The sequence below is a fragment of the Bombina bombina genome, chromosome 1, assembly GCF_027579735.1.
Source record: "Bombina bombina isolate aBomBom1 chromosome 1, aBomBom1.pri, whole genome shotgun sequence".
NCBI lineage: Eukaryota > Metazoa > Chordata > Amphibia > Anura > Bombinatoridae > Bombina > Bombina bombina.
In genome coordinates, this window is record NC_069499.1 from 1,269,673,688 (window position 1) to 1,269,682,298 (window position 8,611).

An 8,611-nucleotide genomic window follows, 5' to 3' on the forward strand; every position below is an offset into this window, starting at 1 on the left:
GTTTCATGTCCCTTTAAGATGCAGCATTAACATCTTGCACATAAGCAGTTGGTACATGCTCATATACTAATTTCTAAGCTCTTGAATCCGCCTCTTATCTGAATGCAATTGACAGTTTTTCACAGCTAGAGGGCATTAGTTACTGTGTTTCATATAGATAACATTGTGCTCACGCACATGAAGTTATTTAAGAGTAAGCACTAATTGCCTGAAATGCAAGTTTGTCAAAAGATTTGAGATAAGGAGGCAGTCAGCAGAACAATATAGAACAGTTTTGTAGAACAATATATTCTCTAGCACTAGTGGCTATCGGTGTGCAAGCTGAAGGAGCCACTGCTCAAAGACTCCAAACAATCAAAAGTCCACCAACTCAGCAGCACAACCAAGGTAGACTGTATTCAAACTTTATTCAGTACCAGGAGGAAAAAACATGACGTTTTGGACTCAATTGCCCTTAATCATATGATTAAGGGCAATTGAACCCGAAATGCCATGTTTTTTTATCGCAATGTGGGTGGCTGGCGGTTTAGGGGTTAATAGGTTTATTTAATGGTAGTGATGTGGGAGGCCAGAGATTTAAGGGTTAATACATTTATTTAGTGGTGGCGGGGTCCAGGAGCGGCGGGATAGGGGTTAATAACTTTATTTAGGTTGCGGTGATGTCGGGGAGCGGCAGAATAGGGGTTAATAACATTATGTAGGTGGCGGCGATGTCAGGGCCGGAAGATTAGGGGTGTTTAGACTCGGGGCTTATGTTAGGGTGTTACTTGTTTTCAACCATATAAATCAATGGGATATCAGGCAGCATTGAACATAAGCTTTTGCTGCTTTCAGACTCCCATTGATTTCTATGGCATCCGCGGCCTCCAGAGTGGCGGATTGAAAACCAGGTATGTTGGGCCAGAGTAGCCGCGAGCGTACCTGTAAAAAGTTTGATAACTGGCAAACAGTCCAAATATGTTAGTTGAAGAAACTAACAGAAAAATATACTATATAAGCACTCACATGACCCCAAATTATCTGGAGTTGAAAAAAGATTCACACAAATTAAAACATTAATCTTTATTAGAAATATTAAAATATGGGTTGATTTAAAACTAAAATGCTGGTATTCCCAGTACAAAGACTGAATATTAGAGACTGGAACCAATTAATGATATAATCTGGTGATTATTAATGAAATCATTAATTGGTTCCAGTCTCTAATATTCAGTCTTTGTACTGGGAATACCAGCATTTTAGTTTTAAATCAACCCATATTTTAATATTTCTAATAAAGATTAATGTTTTAATTTGTGTGAATCTTTTTTCAACTCCAGATAATTTGGGGTCATGTGAGTGCTTATATAGTATCTTTTTCTGTTAGTTTCTTCAACTAACATATTTGGAATGTAACTTTGTTGATACATAGCACCTAACCACATTAACTGTAGAATATCAAGGCCATTGAGCTTATCACAGAACGGTAAAAGACCCAGTGTAAAATCTATGAGTGGTGCCATCAATTCTATCTGAATTTCAACTGGCAAACAGTGTCAGATAGAGCCGAATGTGTATTCAGAACATTTGTAATGACAGAAGCATCGATCGGCGTCGGATTGAGACCGGCGGATCATATGTTATGTCAAAAATTTCAACTTTTGCCTGTCTGTAGGCTTTGATAACTAGGTCGGATCAATCTCACAACAATTACGCTGCAGAATTCCGGCGTATTTGCGGTTGACGACTTGATACAAATCCCCCTAAGGCAGTGAAAAGAGATGTAATTGCATCCCATAGAGCAGTGCTTTCCAAACTGTGTGTTGTGACACATTAGTGTGTCAGCAGCAGTGTATGGTGTGTCCCTGCTTCAGCACAACTTTTTTTTTATTTAAAATTCTTTTTAAATTTTCGTCTGGTTTTCTACTTTCTGCCTGCCTGTCTGCTACGCATATCACGTGGTTGGCACGTGATTGATACCTAGTGGGCCACAGATCATCTTTACCTATTGCCGCAGCTTAGCGGGAACTGAAACTATTCTCATTGGCGGCACATTGGCTCCTGACTGGACGTGTAGTCTCCTCAATCGGCTCGTGACTGCGCGTGTAGTCAGTGAGTGGGACAGCAGTGTGTTTGCAGCGCGGGCAGTAGTTAGTCGGACTCAAAGAGCTCTGAGGGCAGCAGCTTAAACGCTGAACTGAAGTCAGAAGTATTTTTATTTTTTTGCAGCTAGCTCCCAGTAGTGCATTGCTGCTCCTGCTCTTGATATATGGATAGGAAGTGGAAGCTTAAAAATGCTTGATGATGAAATGCGAGTGTCTTTATCTAATATTCCACCAAATATTCACAAACTGTGTTAATCCCATTAACCTCATACATATCATTAAAATAATAAGTAGCTATTGGTGTTACTAAACTTTTTTTCATTCTTGCACGTATATACTTTTACTTGTAAATACATTTCACTATTATATCATTTATGTATGTGTCTGTATCTCTTAAAACAAGCTAGTTTAACCTCCTGTTTGCTAGTACAACTGAATTACTGTGTCGCAAAATGATGTAGGTCTCAAAAGTGTGTCATGAACATGAAAAGTTTGGAAAGCTCTGCCATAGAGTAATGCAAACAGTTCCCTTATAACATCTTGAGATCCCGCGGCACTTAAGGGTATCAACCCGCCATGAATAAAACACACAATGTAGTCCGGATAACACTAGATCCAGTGACAAAAGGCAGTCTCAATAGTGGCACGAGGAAATATATACCTCACTGCTCAATTAGAGATCCTTATGGAATACATACATCATCAATTTGCATAATTTCACTCTTTGGCAGCAATTGTACAGACAAGATATATATACACATGGGACGCACAGCTTTCACACACTTAGGCTGCTGGCAGTAACATGGTTAACCCTATAAGTCTGTTATGTAATGAAGTATGGTGACTGAGCTGCCACATTCAGTGACCAGGATGGTCGATGACTGTGCTAGGGTATTATAATAGGTGACACCGATATATTTTATTGCTGCATGGTAAGTGACAGTGCTGTATTGATTGCATCTAGGACCCTTGATGAATGAGTGACTGGTCTATAAGTACCATACAGGATCTTAGATGGTAGGTCCAACTTTAAATTCAAGTTGTGATAGCTCTTCGTTAAATTATTGCTTGTGACAGTAAGTCAAAAATAAAAAAGAAACATTTAGACAAATTGACTATGTAACATATAGACAGCAATATTGTGTTATTCTGCCTATTTTGTAGAAAATGCTGCCTGTGCCCCATTCACAACATGCACTTTACATTCCTACAGATATGTTTTTAAGCCTTTTCCCTCATTTTCCTGTTTAACCAGTTCACCTTCTTTATAGTTATACATTCATTAGCACCATAAGTGTCCAGACAATTGTGCCATATATCAAGGAGTTACAATAATACACATTTTGGAATATAATTGGTTTCCACTTAAAGGGATAGGAAACCCAATTTTTTTTCTTTCATGATTGAGATAGAGCAACTTTCTAATTTACTCCTATTATCAATTATTCCTAAATGTAGCCACCAGTCAGCATGTACTACCCAGGTGCTGAACTAAAAATAGTCTGGCTTCTAAGCTTATATTCCTGCCTTTTCAAATAAAGATACCAAGAGAACGAAGAAAAATCGATAATAGGAGTAAACTAGAAAGTTGGTTAAAATTGCATGCTCTATCTAAATCATGAAATAAAATTAAGTTTTATATCCCATTCAATGCTTTTCATTTTACTTGTTATACCAGTTGTAGATTATAAATGCAACAAATATATATGTAGGAAGAAAATAAGGAGAAGTAGTCCTTATAAAAAGATAGGGAATTCAGCACTCTCATATGTACATTTAAAGAAACAGAGATATAAATATCTCAAGGTATCAACCTAAGTATTAAAATAAATAGAGCTGAGTGTGGAGCCAGGTGGAAACCCAGAATAAAGATTTGACAACTAACATGCTTGCAAGGCACTCATAATTTTATTATTTACAAAAATCAACAATTTCCTTAATAAAGGTCATGTGACCATAAAGAAAAATGAAACAAAATGTATTCAAAAACAAATATGAGCTAAAAAGCTAAGTGAGACATCTCATAGGAAAATTAAATGTCTTTTGATGAATGGCTAAATATAATAGTGACAATGCAACACCTCTATTAGAGGACAACCCCAAAAGTAAGAGTAATATAAGGGTAATGTTGTCATAATAATATTATGAGGATCCATGCAGTTCACATAAACATTAAGCCAGAGTAATATAACCACAGAAATACGGTTAAATGCAAGGAGTGAAAGGTAAACACAGAAAAAGTCTTTTCACAATCATATGCAGCATATAGATATACCAAGTCTTAAAACACAGCACCAAAATCAGAGGGCATTCCCAAAGTGAAGGGTTAGTACTGTCATGATATGAATATAGGATCTATGTGTTTTAAAGATAGGTATTATACAGTAAAATTATGCAATGAAACTTCTGCAGGCAGAATATTTGTTAAGCAAGGCATTAACAGGAACACATAGCAATTTAAAGGGAGTCCTTCCAAATCTGTTGTGAACAGGCATCCACTTGTATTGCGGGAGGAAAAATAAAGTAAGTTTCCACTGCCTGTAAGGAACAACAAAGTCATAGCATGCACTCACAACCGTTGCGATGTGATAAAAAGCAGAGTCCTTGTTAATAAGCTGCAATCCGGTGGATGTTCCAGTGTTATGCAAGATGATAGGTAAGATAATAAGTCACTCCAACAAGCTGCAATTCTTAGAAGTTTAAGACAGGTTTCCAAAAGCAGGCGTCTCATCAAAGCGATCAGCTGTTACAACTGCCTACACGTGTTTCATCCCAATGAATAACAGGGACTCCTCAGGTTTTTTCTTAAAACCTTTCCTCCCTACTTTACCTACTTTTGTCAGGGATATTTCTGACCTCCTGCAAAAACTTGACAATCTAATTGTGGATGATGATGTTATTTTAGTCTCCCTTGACGTCGAAGGTTTATATTCGTCAATTCCCCATGAAGTGGGAATTGCGGCTTGTTGGTCGTTTCTTGAATCTCGTGGTCCATTATTCAAAAAACACCCTGAATTTGTTCTTTCCCTTTTAAAATTTGTACTTGAGAATAATATTTTCTGTTTTGATGGTAAATATTTTAAACAAATTTGTGGAACAGCAATGGGGGCCACTTGTGCCCCCACTTATGCTTACCATCATCTAGGCATTTGGGAGCTATCAGAAGTGTTCGGTACCCATAATGATATGGTTGAGAGCTCTGTTCAGTTATGGCTCCGTTATGTGGATGATGTTTTCATGTTGTGGAAAGGAGATTTAACCAACTTGGAAATTTTCATTAAAACTCTCAATATTAATTCTTACAATATACTTTTGACCTATGAGGCTGATTTGATTAAATTATCTTTTTTGGACATTCTGATTAAAAAACAAGTTAGATACTTTCATACTGAAATTTTCCGTAAACCTACAGCCACTAACAGCTTACTCTTAGCTCAAAGTAATCATCCCTACTCATTGAAAAAGGGAATCCCTTACGGTCAGTTTTTGCGTTTACATAGAAATTGTTCTACAAACTCAAGTTTTGAATATCATGCGATAAGAATGAAAGAAAGATTTCTGGCTCGCGGGTATTCCAAAAAACTGGTTCAGAGTTCACTTAGTAGAGTAAGGAAGTTAAAAAGAGAAACAATTCTCTTTTCAAAAAATGAAAAGAGTTTGGAAGAAACCCATGTTAGATTTATTTCACAATATAATTCTCACTGGGATAAAATTCGTTCTATTTTAAGTAAGAATTGGCATTTCTTACTTGCAGACAAAAAATTAGCAGGAAAAGTAGGTGATCCTCCTCTACTTACTGCTAGAAAAGCTATGAGCTTGAAAGACTGTTTGGTTAGAAGTCATTTTGTTAAAACTCCAAAACAGAATTGGCTCACTATACACCAATCACACAAGGGTAGTTTTCCTTGTGGGAAATGTGTTTCTTGCAGTTTCATTACTAGGACTGAAACTTTTACTACTGGTGGCAAAGTGTATCGCATTAATTACCCAATAAATTGTCAAACATTTGGGGTAGTTTATCTGTTACACTGTCCTTGCCCTATGTTCTACGTAGGGAAGACAAAGCGCCAGTTTCTCGACAGAGTTACAGAACATCGAGATGATGTGAAAAATAACAAAGACACTAGCAGTGTCGCACGTCATTTCCAGGTGTGTCATAATTCAGATTTTGAACTATTAAAGTTTATAGGAATCGATACTGGCTTGTCACATAAGAGAGGTGGTGATCAGGACAAATGTCTCCTCCAGAAGGAAACTGGTTTGATTTACCGCTTACATACTTGTGCCCCATTTGGATTAAATGAAAAACTCGAGTTTGCACCATTTTTATAAATTTTGTTTATTACCTTAGACTGTTCCTTTAGGCTAGTGGATTAGGACTGCAGTTTTCCAAGTCAGCTGGATATACAGATCTTTTAGGCCCAAGGTTTGATCCCTTATCTTCAATAAAAAATGGTCATTAGATTAATATGACTTTGTTCAGTTTTGTTATCATTATGATCAGTCCTGCTCCCACTTTTTGTTCCTTTAAAATCTACTTAAAAATATTTAATTGTAGTTGTTACATATTTGGGTGACAGGTATATCTAACCTTAAGGCTTGTAGGTCTATGATTGTTAGATCTCCATCATATATGATTCTTAGTGTTTAGAGTAGTGGGTTAAGACTAGTCCTTTAATTTGACTTTTAGTCATAGCAGATTTAAGGTTATGGGTTCGATCCCGGGCTCGTCTTTATTAGAACATTTAATAATAGAATTTTCTAATTACTTTAATATCAGATTTAGGGTATTTTATCCTTTTCCTCATTACTTAGGCTTTATAGGAATTTCAAATAAACAAATGGAATTGTTGGATGTAACTGGTTGATCCTCCCTGTGTGTCGTGTGCATCGTTGGGGGAGCTCTCAATTTTCTCAGTTCCGCTGGTATCATTAATTAACAAATTGCATGCGCCTCTGAGCACCATGGTTTTTTATTTTAAATTATAAAAGCACTGTGTAAATATATTATATATGAAATGTTACTTTGATTATATATTTTTTTCATTTTGAAATTCCCAGAGGCGTGTCCCAATATGGCCTATAAAAAGCCGAGTTTAGCTTGATAACGGTAGCCCTGAGGAGTCCCTGTTATTCATTGGGATGAAACACGTGTAGGCAGTTGTAAGTAGAATTGTATAATCATGATCATGGGTGTCCACAGGGGGAGGGGGCAAGGGGGGCATCTGGATTTTCCTCCCCATCCATCTCATTATTTCAATGTGGCCTGAGTTAAAGGGACATTGTACACTAGATTTTTCTTTGCATAAATGTTTTGTAGGTGATCCATTTATATAGCCCACCTTGAAGTATTTTTGTAAAAATTTATAATTTTGCTTATTTTTAAAAAACATTGTGCTGATTTTCAGACTCCTAACCAAGCCCCAAAGTTTTAGATGTATAGTGATGTCTACAGACTCTAGCTTGCTCCTGTTTGTATAATGGGTCTTTTCATATGCAGGGGAGTGGGAAGGGGGGTCTGCTCTCAGCCCCCTTTCAATGGGTGTCCCAGCCTAACCTCGTCAACAGTGCTAAGTTTGGAGCTTTTAAGTATGTTTTTAAAAGGTTCTATTCTGGATTTTTATATCAATATCAGTGAATATTCTTCATTATAATAGTGTCTATTACATGCAGTTATATGAAAATTGGTGTATACTAGGGCTGTGCAATTTACTGCGGATGCGGTTTTAAATAGCAATTAACTCTGTGTTTTTTTTGTCCTCCAGGGTTCCATTGTATGAGGGAGGATGAGATGTGGACCCGTGGGAGGACCTGAGAAGCCTGCAAAACGGTTATTTTTTTGCAGAGTATGTGGGAGCAGCGGCAACACCCCTTCATCTGGGAGTGTGGCGGTGGTCAAGCGATGGTGTGGCGGTGGCCAGCTAGTTTCCTTCAAATTAGCTGCATTTGTGTTGAGTTCACTTGTTTGTATAATGTACTCTAACTATAATTGTTCTTAGTGTTCTGTAATACAGCTATAGCTGTAAAAATTGACCTTGTCAATGCCACATCCCCCATGTTTTCCAGAACAGTCACTCAGCTAAATGACTAACACATGCAGCAGTGTGCATTGTACTACTTTTACTGCAATTAGGAGCACAAATCATACTGCTGGACAGTCAGCACTTTTCAGGTTTCTCCATGCACACTGCTTCATATGTTACTCATACCACAGCTAGACTGACTGCCCAAGAAAACATAGACAATGTGGTAAGAAGAATTGGCCAGCTAATTTCATTCCAATTAGCTGCGTGTGTGTTGAGTTCACTTGTTTGTATTATCTTCTCTAACTATAACTGTCCACTTCTTAGTGTTCTGTTATGTACTACATAATAGCTGTGACTGTGTACTGTACACATTAAGATTCTGTAGTGTTAAATACATTTTTAAATGAGAATTTAAGGTGTTTTAGTCATTTTTAATAACTAAAAACTTGGGTTTTTCAAAATTACACAGCCCTAGAGTATACTGCCCCTTTAACACTTTCT